Source organism: Schistocerca piceifrons, unplaced genomic scaffold, assembly GCF_021461385.2.
Source record: "Schistocerca piceifrons isolate TAMUIC-IGC-003096 unplaced genomic scaffold, iqSchPice1.1 HiC_scaffold_1697, whole genome shotgun sequence".
In the NCBI taxonomy this organism is placed as follows: Eukaryota; Metazoa; Arthropoda; class Insecta; order Orthoptera; family Acrididae; genus Schistocerca; species Schistocerca piceifrons.
The window spans coordinates 1-13863 of NW_025727564.1; the positions used below are offsets into that span (position 1 = coordinate 1).

At 49.5% G+C, this 13863-nt stretch overlaps 12 non-coding genes across 12 annotated transcripts; all 12 read right to left on the reverse strand.

Moving 5' to 3' along the window:
- Nucleotides 1-1088: 1088 nt before the first annotated feature.
- On the reverse strand, nucleotides 1089-1207 carry LOC124737334. Its single transcript, XR_007009679.1, has one exon. It is a non-coding gene; the product is annotated as a 5S ribosomal RNA (ribosomal RNA).
- A 1027-nt stretch (nucleotides 1208-2234) lies between these two features.
- On the reverse strand, nucleotides 2235-2353 carry LOC124737335. Its single transcript, XR_007009680.1, has one exon. It is a non-coding gene; the product is annotated as a 5S ribosomal RNA (ribosomal RNA).
- A 1005-nt stretch (nucleotides 2354-3358) lies between these two features.
- On the reverse strand, nucleotides 3359-3477 carry LOC124737349. The gene has a single exon (XR_007009693.1). It is a non-coding gene; the product is annotated as a 5S ribosomal RNA (ribosomal RNA).
- A 1028-nt stretch (nucleotides 3478-4505) lies between these two features.
- On the reverse strand, nucleotides 4506-4624 carry LOC124737336. Its single transcript, XR_007009681.1, has one exon. It is a non-coding gene; the product is annotated as a 5S ribosomal RNA (ribosomal RNA).
- Nucleotides 4625-5652: 1028 nt separating this feature from the next.
- Nucleotides 5653-5771, reverse strand: LOC124737314. The gene has a single exon (XR_007009661.1). It is a non-coding gene; the product is annotated as a 5S ribosomal RNA (ribosomal RNA).
- A 1015-nt stretch (nucleotides 5772-6786) lies between these two features.
- On the reverse strand, nucleotides 6787-6905 carry LOC124737326. Its single transcript, XR_007009672.1, has one exon. It is a non-coding gene; the product is annotated as a 5S ribosomal RNA (ribosomal RNA).
- Nucleotides 6906-7936: 1031 nt separating this feature from the next.
- Nucleotides 7937-8055, reverse strand: LOC124737337. Its single transcript, XR_007009682.1, has one exon. It is a non-coding gene; the product is annotated as a 5S ribosomal RNA (ribosomal RNA).
- A 1026-nt stretch (nucleotides 8056-9081) lies between these two features.
- LOC124737339 lies at nucleotides 9082-9200 on the reverse strand. The gene has a single exon (XR_007009684.1). It is a non-coding gene; the product is annotated as a 5S ribosomal RNA (ribosomal RNA).
- A 1032-nt stretch (nucleotides 9201-10232) lies between these two features.
- LOC124737340 lies at nucleotides 10233-10351 on the reverse strand. Its single transcript, XR_007009685.1, has one exon. It is a non-coding gene; the product is annotated as a 5S ribosomal RNA (ribosomal RNA).
- A 1026-nt stretch (nucleotides 10352-11377) lies between these two features.
- On the reverse strand, nucleotides 11378-11496 carry LOC124737342. Its single transcript, XR_007009686.1, has one exon. It is a non-coding gene; the product is annotated as a 5S ribosomal RNA (ribosomal RNA).
- A 1027-nt stretch (nucleotides 11497-12523) lies between these two features.
- LOC124737338 lies at nucleotides 12524-12642 on the reverse strand. Its single transcript, XR_007009683.1, has one exon. It is a non-coding gene; the product is annotated as a 5S ribosomal RNA (ribosomal RNA).
- A 1017-nt stretch (nucleotides 12643-13659) lies between these two features.
- LOC124737350 lies at nucleotides 13660-13778 on the reverse strand. The gene has a single exon (XR_007009694.1). It is a non-coding gene; the product is annotated as a 5S ribosomal RNA (ribosomal RNA).
- Nucleotides 13779-13863: the final 85 nt, after the last annotated feature.

Consider the following 13863-nt stretch of genomic DNA (forward strand, 5'->3'; position numbering starts at 1 on the left):
TCCAAGTACTAACCACGCCCGATGTTGCTTAACTTCGGTGATCGGACGAGAACCGGTGTACTCAACATTGTATGGCCGTTGGCGCCCATATAATGTAGGCGCATGGCAGAATTCGCATTCGGTTCTTATCCCAACACACACTAAATCTTACTTTTCGGTCGAAAGCAGCCGCATTTTTTTTTATTGACAATTCGTCACGTTAGCGCGAACGCAATCCTGAGTTCCAAAACTTATGAGCCGGAAGGACGTGCTTCGTGTATTTTTTTTTGTGAGCTTTATAAATTTATTTATTAACATTACATCGTTACAAGCTAACAACTTTACAACATAAAACATGAACAGAATTGTAATTTTAAGCACTTCCTTCCGCAATTCGACGTGCCAGCAGAGCGACTGCCGAACTAGCGGGCGCGCCGCCGTGTGTGTGAGACGCGCAGCTTCTCGTTGCACCTCCTGTCATCCGCTTGGCGCGTGCAGCCTTCGACACTCGCGGAAGACGCATCTTGTCCCTGGTGTCCAGTGGATGGCTGGCGCGCGGCCGACCGGCGTATGGCCTGTACGGGGTGTGGAAGTTCCTGTTGGAGGGCGCCACTGCTGGCGATGTGAGCTTCCTCGCATCAGACGAGATGTTTGCGTAATTTGCAGTGCATTCGCACCATTCCTATCGCTGTCCTGTCCCCGTCCCGACTTGTCCCGACTTTGCTCGACTGCCGCTCGCTGCCGCTCGGGTCGTGGCCCATATAACAGCGCAAGCACAAGAAACGTCTGCAGGAGATGAGGAGACGAGACGAGACGACTAAAGAATAACTTTATGATTACATATCGAAGTAGGAATTGTACACCGCTACACAACAACAGGCGCTGACGTATTTCAGAACATATCTGCCTATTCGTACTGTTTTGTCGTTTTCACAGACTTCCTGGCGAACTTGGTTAGCACATTCTCCCTCAAACTGAGACATTTACTGCAATTTCGTACCTTATGGTCATTACAGTAGTTTAAATGCTTAAGCAAGAATCTTTGTCACAACAGAACGGTGGTATGGAAAGAGGGCGGTATAAAAAAAAAAAAAAAGTAAATGAAGGGGAGCCAACAGCACGTGGTGTTCCCAGGCGGTCACCCATCCAAGTACTAACCACGCCCGATGTTGCTTAACTTCGGTGATCGGACGAGAACCGGTGTACTCAACATTGTATGGCCGTTGGCGCCCATATAATGTAGGCGCATGGCAGAATTCGCATTCGGTTCTTATCCCAACACACACTAAATCTTACTTTTCGGTCGAAAGCAGCCGCATTTTTTTTTATTGACAATTCGTCACGTTAGCGCGAACGCAATCCTGAGTTCCAAAACTTATGAGCCGGAAGGACGTGCTTCGTGTATTTTTTTTTGTGAGCTTTATAAATTTATTTATTAACATTACATCGTTACAAGCTAACAACTTTACAACATAAAACATGAACAGAATTGTAATTTTAAGCACTTCCTTCCGCAATTCGACGTGCCAGCAGAGCGACTGCCGAACTAGCGGGCGCGCCGCCCGTGTGTGTGAGACGCGCAGCTTCTCGTTGCACCTCCTGTCATCCGCTTGGCGCGTGCAGCCTTCGACACTCGCGGAAGACGCATCTTGTCCCTGGTGTCCAGCGCAGGAGGGCTGGCGCGCGGCCGGCCGGCGTGTGGCCTGTGCGGGGTGTGGCAGTGTCTTGTTGGAGGGCGCCACTGCTGGCGATGTGAGCTTCCTCGCCTCGCCTCGCCTCGCCTCAGACGAGGTGTTTGCGTAATTTGCAGTGCATTCGCACCATTCCTGTCCCTGTGCCTGTCCCCGTCCCGACTTGTCCCGACTTTGCTCGACTGCCGCTCGCTGCCGCTCGGGTCGTGGCCCATATAACAGCGCAAGCACAAGAAACGTCTGCAGGAGATGAGGAGACGAGACGAGACGACTAAAGAATAACTTTATGATTACATATCGAAGTAGGAATTGTACACCGCTACACAACAACAGGCGCTGACGTATTTCAGAACATATCTGCCTATTCGTACTGTTTTGTCGTTTTCACAGACTTCCTGGCGAACTTGGTTAGCACATTCTCCCTCAAACTGAGACATTTACTGCAATTTCGTACCTTATGGTCATTACAGTAGTTTAAAATGCTTAAGCAAGAATCTTTGTCACAACAGAACGGTGGTATGGAAAGAGGGCGGTATAAAAAAAAAAAAAAAGTAAATGAAGGGGAGCCAACAGCACGTGGTGTTCCCAGGCGGTCACCCATCCAAGTACTAACCACGCCCGATGTTGCTTAACTTCGGTGATCGGACGAGAACCGGTGTACTCAACATTGTATGGCCGTTGGCGCCCATATAATGTAGGCGCATGGCAGAATTCGCATTCGGTTCTTATCCCAACACACACTAAATCTTACTTTTCGGTCGAAAGCAGCCGCATTTTTTTTTATTGACAATTCGTCACGTTAGCGCGAACGCAATCCTGAGTTCCAAAACTTATGAGCCGGAAGGACGTGCTTCGTGTATTTTTTTTTGTGAGCTTTATAAATTTATTTATTAACATTACATCGTTACAAGCTAACAACTTTACAACATAAAACATGAACAGAATTGTAATTTTAAGCACTTCCTTCCGCAATTCGACGTGCCAGCAGAGCGACTGCCGAACTAGCGGGCGCGCCGCCGTGTGTGTGAGACGCGCAGCTTCTCGTTGCACCTCCTGTCATCCGCTTGGCGCGTGCAGCCTTCGACACTCGCGGAAGACGCATCTTGTCCCTGGTGTCCAGTGGATGGCTGGCGCGCGGCCGACCGGCGTATGGCCTGTACGGGGTGTGGAAGTTCCTGTTGGAGGGCGCCACTGCTGGCGATGTGAGCTTCCTCGCATCAGACGAGATGTTTGCGTAATTTGCAGTGCATTCGCACCATTCCTATCGCTGTCCCTGTCCCCGTCCCGACTTGTCCCGACTTTGCTCGACTGCCGCTCGCTGCCGCTCGGGTCGTGGCCCATATAACAGCGCAAGCACAAGAAACGTCTGCAGGAGATGAGGAGACGAGACGAGACGACTAAAGAATAACTTTATGATTACATATCGAAGTAGGAATTGTACACCGCTACACAACAACAGGCGCTGACGTATTTCAGAACATATCTGCCGATTCGTACTGTTTTGTCGTTTTCAAAGACTTCCTGGCGAACTTGGTTAGCACATTCTCCCTCAAACTGAGACAATTACTGCAATTTCGTACTTTATGGTCATTACAGTAGTTTAAAATGCTTAAGCAAGAATCTTTGTCACAACACAACGGTGGTATGGAAAGAGGGCGGTATAAAAAAAAAAAAAAGTAAATGAAGGGGAGCAACAGCACGTGGTGTTCCCAGGCGGTCACCCATCCAAGTACTAACCACGCCCGATGTTGCTTAACTTCGGTGATCGGACGAGAACCGGTGTACTCAACATGGTATGGCCGTTGGCGCCCATATAATGTTGGCGCATGGCAGAATTCGCATTCGGTTCTTATCCCAACACACACAAAATCTTACTTTTCGGTCGAAAGCAGCCGCATTTTTTTTTATTGACAATTCGTCACGTTAGCGCGAACGCAATCCTGAGTTCCAAAACTTATGAGCCGGAAGGACGTTCTTCGTGTTTTTTTTTTTTTTGTGAGCTTTATAAATTTATTTATTAACATTACATCGTTACAAGCTAACAACTTTACAACATAAAACATGAACAGAATTGTAATTGTAAGCACTTCCTTCCGCAATCCGACGTGCCAGCAGAGCGACTGCCGAACTAGCGGGCGCGCCGCCGTGTGTGTGAGACGCGCAGCTTCTCGTTGCACCTCCTGTCATCCGCTTGGCGCGTGCAGCCTTCGACACTCGCGGAAGACGCATCTTGTCCCTGGTGTCCAGCGCAGGAGGGCTGGCGCGCGGCCGGCCGGCGTGTGGCCTGTGCGGGGTGTGGCAGTGTCTTGTTGGAGGGCGCCACTGCTGGCGATGTGAGCTTCCTCGCCTCGCCTCGCCTCGCCTCAGACGAGGTGTTTGCGTAATTTGCAGTGCATTCGCACCATTCCTGTCCCTGTGCCTGTCCCCGTCCCGACTTGTCCCGACTTTGCTCGACTGCCGCTCGCTGCCGCTCGGGTCGTGGCCCATATAACAGCGCAAGCACAAGAAACGTCTGCAGGAGATGAGGAGACGAGACGAGACGACTAAAGAATAACTTTATGATTACATATCGAAGTAGGAATTGTACACCGCTACACAACAACAGGCGCTGACGTATTTCAGAACATATCTGCCTATTCGTACTGTTTTGTCGTTTTCACAGACTTCCTGGCGAACTTGGTTAGCACATTCTCCCTCAAACTGAGACATTTACTGCAATTTCGTACCTTATGGTCATTACAGTAGTTTAAAATGCTTAAGCAAGAATCTTTGTCACAACAGAACGGTGGTATGGAAAGAGGGCGGTATAAAAAAAAAAAAAAGTAAATGAAGGGGAGCCAACAGCACGTGGTGTTCCCAGGCGGTCACCCATCCAAGTACTAACCACGCCCGATGTTGCTTAACTTCGGTGATCGGACGAGAACCGGTGTACTCAACATTGTATGGCCGTTGGCGCCCATATAATGTAGGCGCATGGCAGAATTCGCATTCGGTTCTTATCCCAACACACACTAAATCTTACTTTTCGGTCGAAAGCAGCCGCATTTTTTTTTATTGACAATTCGTCACGTTAGCGCGAACGCAATCCTGAGTTCCAAAACTTATGAGCCGGAAGGACGTGCTTCGTGTATTTTTTTTTGTGAGCTTTATAAATTTATTTATTAACATTACATCGTTACAAGCTAACAACTTTACAACATAAAACATGAACAGAATTGTAATTTTAAGCACTTCCTTCCGCAATTCGACGTGCCAGCAGAGCGACTGCCGAACTAGCGGGGCGCGCCGCCGTGTGTGTGAGACGCGCAGCTTCTCGTTGCACCTCCTGTCATCCGCTTGGCGCGTGCAGCCTTCGACACTCGCGGAAGACGCATCTTGTCCCTGGTGTCCAGCGCAGGAGGGCTGGCGCGCGGCCGGCCGGCGTGTGGCCTGTGCGGGGTGTGGCAGTGTCTTGTTGGAGGGCGCCACTGCTGGCGATGTGAGCTTCCTCGCCTCGCCTCGCCTCGCCTCAGACGAGGTGTTTGCGTAATTTGCAGTGCATTCGCACCATTCCTGTCCCTGTGCCTGTCCCCGTCCCGACTTGTCCCGACTTTGCTCGACTGCCGCTCGCTGCCGCTCGGGTCGTGGCCCATATAACAGCGCAAGCACAAGAAACGTCTGCAGGAGATGAGGAGACGAGACGAGACGACTAAAGAATAACTTTATGATTACATATCGAAGTAGGAATTGTACACCGCTACACAACAACAGGCGCTGACGTATTTCAGAACATATCTGCCGATTCGTACTGTTTTGTCGTTTTCAAAGACTTCCTGGCGAACTTGGTTAGCACATTCTCCCTCAAACTGAGACAATTACTGCAATTTCGTACTTTATGGTCATTACAGTAGTTTAAAATGCTTAAGCAAGAATCTTTGTCACAACACAACGGTGGTATGGAAAGAGGGCGGTATAAAAAAAAAAAAAAAAGTAAATGAAGGGGAGCCAACAGCACGTGGTGTTCCCAGGCGGTCACCCATCCAAGTACTAACCACGCCCGATGTTGCTTAACTTCGGTGATCGGACGAGAACCGGTGTACTCAACATGGTATGGCCGTTGGCGCCCATATAATGTTGGCGCATGGCAGAATTCGCATTCGGTTCTTATCCCAACACACACAAAATCTTACTTTTCGGTCGAAAGCAGCCGCATTTTTTTTTTATTGACAATTCGTCACGTTAGCGCGAACGCAATCCTGAGTTCCAAAACTTATGAGCCGGAAGGACGTGCTTCGTGTTTTTTTTTTTTTTTTTTGTGAGCTTTATAAATTTATTTATTAACATTACATCGTTACAAGGTAACAACTTTACAACATAAAACATGAACAGAATTGTAATTGTAAGCACTTCCTTCCGCAATCCGACGTGCCAGCAGAGCGACTGCCGAACTAGCGGGCGCGCCGCCGTGTGTGTGAGACGCGCAGCTTCTCGTTGCACCTCCTGTCATCCGCTTGGCGCGTGCAGCCTTCGACACTCGCGGAAGACGCATCTTGTCCCTGGTGTCCAGTGGATGGCTGGCGCGCGGCCGACCGGCGTATGGCCTGTACGGGGTGTGGAAGTTCCTGTTGGAGGGCGCCACTGCTGGCGATGTGAGCTTCCTCGCATCAGACGAGATGTTTGCGTAATTTGCAGTGCATTCGCACCATTCCTATCGCTGTCCCTGTCCCCGTCCCGACTTGTCCCGACTTTGCTCGACTGCCGCTCGCTGCCGCTCGGGTCGTGGCCCATATAACAGCGCAAGCACAAGAAACGTCTGCAGGAGATGAGGAGACGAGACGAGACGACTAAAGAATAACTTTATGATTACATATCGAAGTAGGAATTGTACACCGCTACACAACAACAGGCGCTGACGTATTTCAGAACATATCTGCCGATTCGTACTGTTTTGTCGTTTTCAAAGACTTCCTGGCGAACTTGGTTAGCACATTCTCCCTCAAACTGAGACAATTACTGCAATTTCGTACTTTATGGTCATTACAGTAGTTTAAAATGCTTAAGCAAGAATCTTTGTCACAACACAACGGTGGTATGGAAAGAGGGCGGTATAAAAAAAAAAAAAAAGTAAATGAAGGGGAGCCAACAGCACGTGGTGTTCCCAGGCGGTCACCCATCCAAGTACTAACCACGCCCGATGTTGCTTAACTTCGGTGATCGGACGAGAACCGGTGTACTCAACATGGTATGGCCGTTGGCGCCCATATAATGTTGGCGCATGGCAGAATTCGCATTCGGTTCTTATCCCAACACACACAAAATCTTACTTTTCGGTCGAAAGCAGCCGCATTTTTTTTTTATTGACAATTCGTCACGTTAGCGCGAACGCAATCCTGAGTTCCAAAACTTATGAGCCGGAAGGACGTTCTTCGTGTTTTTTTTTTTTTTTGTGAGCTTTATAAATTTATTTATTAACATTACATCGTTACAAGCTAACAACTTTACAACATAAAACATGAACAGAATTGTAATTGTAAGCACTTCCTTCCGCAATCCGACGTGCCAGCAGAGCGACTGCCGAACTAGCGGGCGCGCCGCCGTGTGTGTGAGACGCGCAGCTTCTCGTTGCACCTCCTGTCATCCGCTTGGCGCGTGCAGCCTTCGACACTCGCGGAAGACGCATCTTGTCCCTGGTGTCCAGCGCAGGAGGGCTGGCGCGCGGCCGGCCGGCGTGTGGCCTGTGCGGGGTGTGGCAGTGTCTTGTTGGAGGGCGCCACTGCTGGCGATGTGAGCTTCCTCGCCTCGCCTCGCCTCGCCTCAGACGAGGTGTTTGCGTAATTTGCAGTGCATTCGCACCATTCCTGTCCCTGTGCCTGTCCCCGTCCCGACTTGTCCCGACTTTGCTCGACTGCCGCTCGCTGCCGCTCGGGTCGTGGCCCATATAACAGCGCAAGCACAAGAAACGTCTGCAGGAGATGAGGAGACGAGACGAGACGACTAAAGAATAACTTTATGATTACATATCGAAGTAGGAATTGTACACCGCTACACAACAACAGGCGCTGACGTATTTCAGAACATATCTGCCTATTCGTACTGTTTTGTCGTTTTCACAGACTTCCTGGCGAACTTGGTTAGCACATTCTCCCTCAAACTGAGACATTTACTGCAATTTCGTACCTTATGGTCATTACAGTAGTTTAAAATGCTTAAGCAAGAATCTTTGTCACAACAGAACGGTGGTATGGAAAGAGGGCGGTATAAAAAAAAAAAAAAAGTAAATGAAGGGGAGCCAACAGCACGTGGTGTTCCCAGGCGGTCACCCATCCAAGTACTAACCACGCCCGATGTTGCTTAACTTCGGTGATCGGACGAGAACCGGTGTACTCAACATTGTATGGCCGTTGGCGCCCATATAATGTAGGCGCATGGCAGAATTCGCATTCGGTTCTTATCCCAACACACACTAAATCTTACTTTTCGGTCGAAAGCAGCCGCATTTTTTTTTATTGACAATTCGTCACGTTAGCGCGAACGCAATCCTGAGTTCCAAAACTTATGAGCCGGAAGGACGTGCTTCGTGTATTTTTTTTTGTGAGCTTTATAAATTTATTTATTAACATTACATCGTTACAAGCTAACAACTTTACAACATAAAACATGAACAGAATTGTAATTTTAAGCACTTCCTTCCGCAATTCGACGTGCCAGCAGAGCGACTGCCGAACTAGCGGGCGCGCCGCCGTGTGTGTGAGACGCGCAGCTTCTCGTTGCACCTCCTGTCATCCGCTTGGCGCGTGCAGCCTTCGACACTCGCGGAAGACGCATCTTGTCCCTGGTGTCCAGCGCAGGAGGGCTGGCGCGCGGCCGGCCGGCGTGTGGCCTGTGCGGGGTGTGGCAGTGTCTTGTTGGAGGGCGCCACTGCTGGCGATGTGAGCTTCCTCGCCTCGCCTCGCCTCGCCTCAGACGAGGTGTTTGCGTAATTTGCAGTGCATTCGCACCATTCCTGTCCCTGTGCCTGTCCCCGTCCCGACTTGTCCCGACTTTGCTCGACTGCCGCTCGCTGCCGCTCGGGTCGTGGCCCATATAACAGCGCAAGCACAAGAAACGTCTGCAGGAGATGAGGAGACGAGACGAGACGACTAAAGAATAACTTTATGATTACATATCGAAGTAGGAATTGTACACCGCTACACAACAACAGGCGCTGACGTATTTCAGAACATATCTGCCTATTCGTACTGTTTTGTCGTTTTCACAGACTTCCTGGCGAACTTGGTTAGCACATTCTCCCTCAAACTGAGACATTTACTGCAATTTCGTACCTTATGGTCATTACAGTAGTTTAAAATGCTTAAGCAAGAATCTTTGTCACAACAGAACGGTGGTATGGAAAGAGGGCGGTATAAAAAAAAAAAAAAAGTAAATGAAGGGGAGCCAACAGCACGTGGTGTTCCCAGGCGGTCACCCATCCAAGTACTAACCACGCCCGATGTTGCTTAACTTCGGTGATCGGACGAGAACCGGTGTACTCAACATTGTATGGCCGTTGGCGCCCATATAATGTAGGCGCATGGCAGAATTCGCATTCGGTTCTTATCCCAACACACACTAAATCTTACTTTTCGGTCGAAAGCAGCCGCATTTTTTTTTTTTTGACAATTCGTCACGTTAGCGCGAACGCAATCCTGAGTTCCAAAACTTATGAGCCGGAAGGACGTGCTTCGTGTATTTTTTTTTGTGAGCTTTATAAATTTATTTATTAACATTACATCGTTACAAGCTAACAACTTTACAACATAAAACATGAACAGAATTGTAATTTTAAGCACTTCCTTCCGCAATTCGACGTGCCAGCAGAGCGACTGCCGAACTAGCGGGCGCGCCGCCGTGTGTGTGAGACGCGCAGCTTCTCGTTGCACCTCCTGTCATCCGCTTGGCGCGTGCAGCCTTCGACACTCGCGGAAGACGCATCTTGTCCCTGGTGTCCAGCGCAGGAGGGCTGGCGCGCGGCCGGCCGGCGTGTGGCCTGTGCGGGGTGTGGCAGTGTCTTGTTGGAGGGCGCCACTGCTGGCGATGTGAGCTTCCTCGCCTCGCCTCGCCTCGCCTCGCCTCAGACGAGGTGTTTGCGTAATTTGCAGTGCATTCGCACCATTCCTGTCCCTGTGCCTGTCCCCGTCCCGACTTGTCCCGACTTTGCTCGACTGCCGCTCGCTGCCGCTCGGGTCGTGGCCCATATAACAGCGCAAGCACAAGAAACGTCTGCAGGAGATGAGGAGACGAGACGAGACGACTAAAGAATAACTTTATGATTACATATCGAAGTAGGAATTGTACACCGCTACACAACAACAGGCGCTGACGTATTTCAGAACATATCTGCCTATTCGTACTGTTTTGTCGTTTTCACAGACTTCCTGGCGAACTTGGTTAGCACATTCTCCCTCAAACTGAGACATTTACTGCAATTTCGTACCTTATGGTCATTACAGTAGTTTAAAATGCTTAAGCAAGAATCTTTGTCACAACAGAACGGTGGTATGGAAAGAGGGCGGTATAAAAAAAAAAAAAAAGTAAATGAAGGGGAGCCAACAGCACGTGGTGTTCCCAGGCGGTCACCCATCCAAGTACTAACCACGCCCGATGTTGCTTAACTTCGGTGATCGGACGAGAACCGGTGTACTCAACATTGTATGGCCGTTGGCGCCCATATAATGTAGGCGCATGGCAGAATTCGCATTCGGTTCTTATCCCAACACACACAAAATCTTACTTTTCGGTCGAAAGCAGCCGCATTTTTTTTTATTGACAATTCGTCACGTTAGCGCGAACGCAATCCTGAGTTCCAAAACTTATGAGCCGGAAGGACGTGCTTCGTGTATTTTTTTTTGTGAGCTTTATAAATTTATTTATTAACATTACATCGTTACAAGCTAACAACTTTACAACATAAAACATGAACAGAATTGTAATTTTAAGCACTTCCTTCCGCAATTCGACGTGCCAGCAGAGCGACTGCCGAACTAGCGGGCGCGCCGCCGTGTGTGTGAGACGCGCAGCTTCTCGTTGCACCTCCTGTCATCCGCTTGGCGCGTGCAGCCTTCGACACTCGCGGAAGACGCATCTTGTCCCTGGTGTCCAGCGCAGGAGGGCTGGCGCGCGGCCGGCCGGCGTGTGGCCTGTGCGGGGTGTGGCAGTGTCTTGTTGGAGGGCGCCACTGCTGGCGATGTGAGCTTCCTCGCCTCGCCTCGCCTCGCCTCAGACGAGGTGTTTGCGTAATTTGCAGTGCATTCGCACCATTCCTGTCCCTGTGCCTGTCCCCGTCCCGACTTGTCCCGACTTTGCTCGACTGCCGCTCGCTGCCGCTCGGGTCGTGGCCCATATAACAGCGCAAGCACAAGAAACGTCTGCAGGAGATGAGGAGACGAGACGAGACGACTAAAGAATAACTTTATGATTACATATCGAAGTAGGAATTGTACACCGCTACACAACAACAGGCGCTGACGTATTTCAGAACATATCTGCCTATTCGTACTGTTTTGTCGTTTTCACAGACTTCCTGGCGAACTTGGTTAGCACATTCTCCCTCAAACTGAGACATTTACTGCAATTTCGTACCTTATGGTCATTACAGTAGTTTAAAATGCTTAAGCAAGAATCTTTGTCACAACAGAACGGTGGTATGGAAAGAGGGCGGTATAAAAAAAAAAAAAAAGTAAATGAAGGGGAGCCAACAGCACGTGGTGTTCCCAGGCGGTCACCCATCCAAGTACTAACCACGCCCGATGTTGCTTAACTTCGGTGATCGGACGAGAACCGGTGTACTCAACATTGTATGGCCGTTGGCGCCCATATAATGTAGGCGCATGGCAGAATTCGCATTCGGTTCTTATCCCAACACACACTAAATCTTACTTTTCGGTCGAAAGCAGCCGCATTTTTTTTTATTGACAATTCGTCACGTTAGCGCGAACGCAATCCTGAGTTCCAAAACTTATGAGCCGGAAGGACGTGCTTCGTGTATTTTTTTTTGTGAGCTTTATAAATTTATTTATTAACATTACATCGTTACAAGCTAACAACTTTACAACATAAAACATGAACAGAATTGTAATTTTAAGCACTTCCTTCCGCAATTCGACGTGCCAGCAGAGCGACTGCCGAACTAGCGGGCGCGCCGCCGTGTGTGTGAGACGCGCAGCTTCTCGTTGCACCTCCTGTCATCCGCTTGGCGCGTGCAGCCTTCGACACTCGCGGAAGACGCATCTTGTCCCTGGTGTCCAGCGCAGGAGGGCTGGCGCGCGGCCGGCCGGCGTGTGGCCTGTGCGGGGTGTGGCAGTGTCTTGTTGGAGGGCGCCACTGCTGGCGATGTGAGCTTCCTCGCCTCGCCTCGCCTCGCCTCAGACGAGGTGTTTGCGTAATTTGCAGTGCATTCGCACCATTCCTGTCCCTGTGCCTGTCCCCGTCCCGACTTGTCCCGACTTTGCTCGACTGCCGCTCGCTGCCGCTCGGGTCGTGGCCCATATAACAGCGCAAGCACAAGAAACGTCTGCAGGAGATGAGGAGACGAGACGAGACGACTAAAGAATAACTTTATGATTACATATCGAAGTAGGAATTGTACACCGCTACACAACAACAGGCGCTGACGTATTTCAGAACATATCTGCCGATTCGTACTGTTTTGTCGTTTTCAAAGACTTCCTGGCGAACTTGGTTAGCACATTCTCCCTCAAACTGAGACAATTACTGCAATTTCGTACTTTATGGTCATTACAGTAGTTTAAAATGCTTAAGCAAGAATCTTTGTCACAACACAACGGTGGTATGGAAAGAGGGCGGTATAAAAAAAAAAAAAAAAGTAAATGAAGGGGAGCCAACAGCACGTGGTGTTCCCAGGCGGTCACCCATCCAAGTACTAACCACGCCCGATGTTGCTTAACTTCGGTGATCGGACGAGAACCGGTGTACTCAACATGGTATGGCCGTTGGCGCCCATATAATGTTGGCGCATGGCAGAATTCGCATTCGGTTCTTATCCCAACACACACAAAATCTTACTTTTCGGTCGAAAGCAGCCGCATTTTTTTTTTATTGACAATTCGTCACGTTAGCGCGAACGCAATCCTGAGTTCCAAAACTTATGAGCCGGAAGGACGTGCTTCGTGTTTTTTTTTTTTTTTTTTTTGTGAGCTTTATAAATTTATTTATTAACATTACATCGTTACAAGGTAACAACTTTACAACATAAAACATGAACAGAATTGTAATTGTAAGCACTTCCTTCCGCAATCCGACGTGCCAGCAGAGCGACTGCCGAACTAGCGGGCGCGCCGCCGTGTGTGTGAGACGCGCAGCTTCTCGTTGCACCTCCTGTCATCCGCTTGGCGCGTGCAGCCTTCGACACTCGCGGAAGACGCATCTTGTCCCTGGTGTCCAGTGGATGGCTGGCGCGCGGCCGACCGGCGTATGGCCTGTACGGGGTGTGGAAGTTCCTGTTGGAGGGCGCCACTGCTGGCGATGTGAGCTTCCTCGCATCAGACGAGATGTTTGCGTAATTTGCAGTGCATTCGCACCATTCCTATCGCTGTCCCTGTCCCCGTCCCGACTTGTCCCGACTTTGCTCGACTGCCGCTCGCTGCCGCTCGGGTCGTGGCCCATATAACAGCGCAAGCACAAGAAACGTCTGCAGGAGATGAGGAGACGAGACGAGACGACTAAAGAATAACTTTATGATTACATATCGAAGTAGGAATTGTACACCGCTACACAACAACAGGCGCTGACGTATTTCAGAACATATCTGCCGATTCGTACTGTTTTGTCGTTTTCAAAGACTTCCTGGCGAACTTGGTTAGCACATTCTCCCTCAAACTGAGACAATTACTGCAATTTCGTACTTTATGGTCATTACAGTAGTTTAAAATGCTTAAGCAAGAATCTTTGTCACAACACAACGGTGGTATGGAAAGAGGGCGGTATAAAAAAAAAAAAAAAGTAAATGAAGGGGAGCCAACAGCACGTGGTGTTCCCAGGCGGTCACCCATCCAAGTACTAACCACGCCCGATGTTGCTTAACTTCGGTGATCGGACGAGAACCGGTGTACTCAACATGGTATGGCCGTTGGCGCCCATATAATGTTGGCGCATGGCAGAATTCGCATTCGGTTCTTATCCCAACACACACAAAATCTTACTTTTCGGTCGAAAGCAG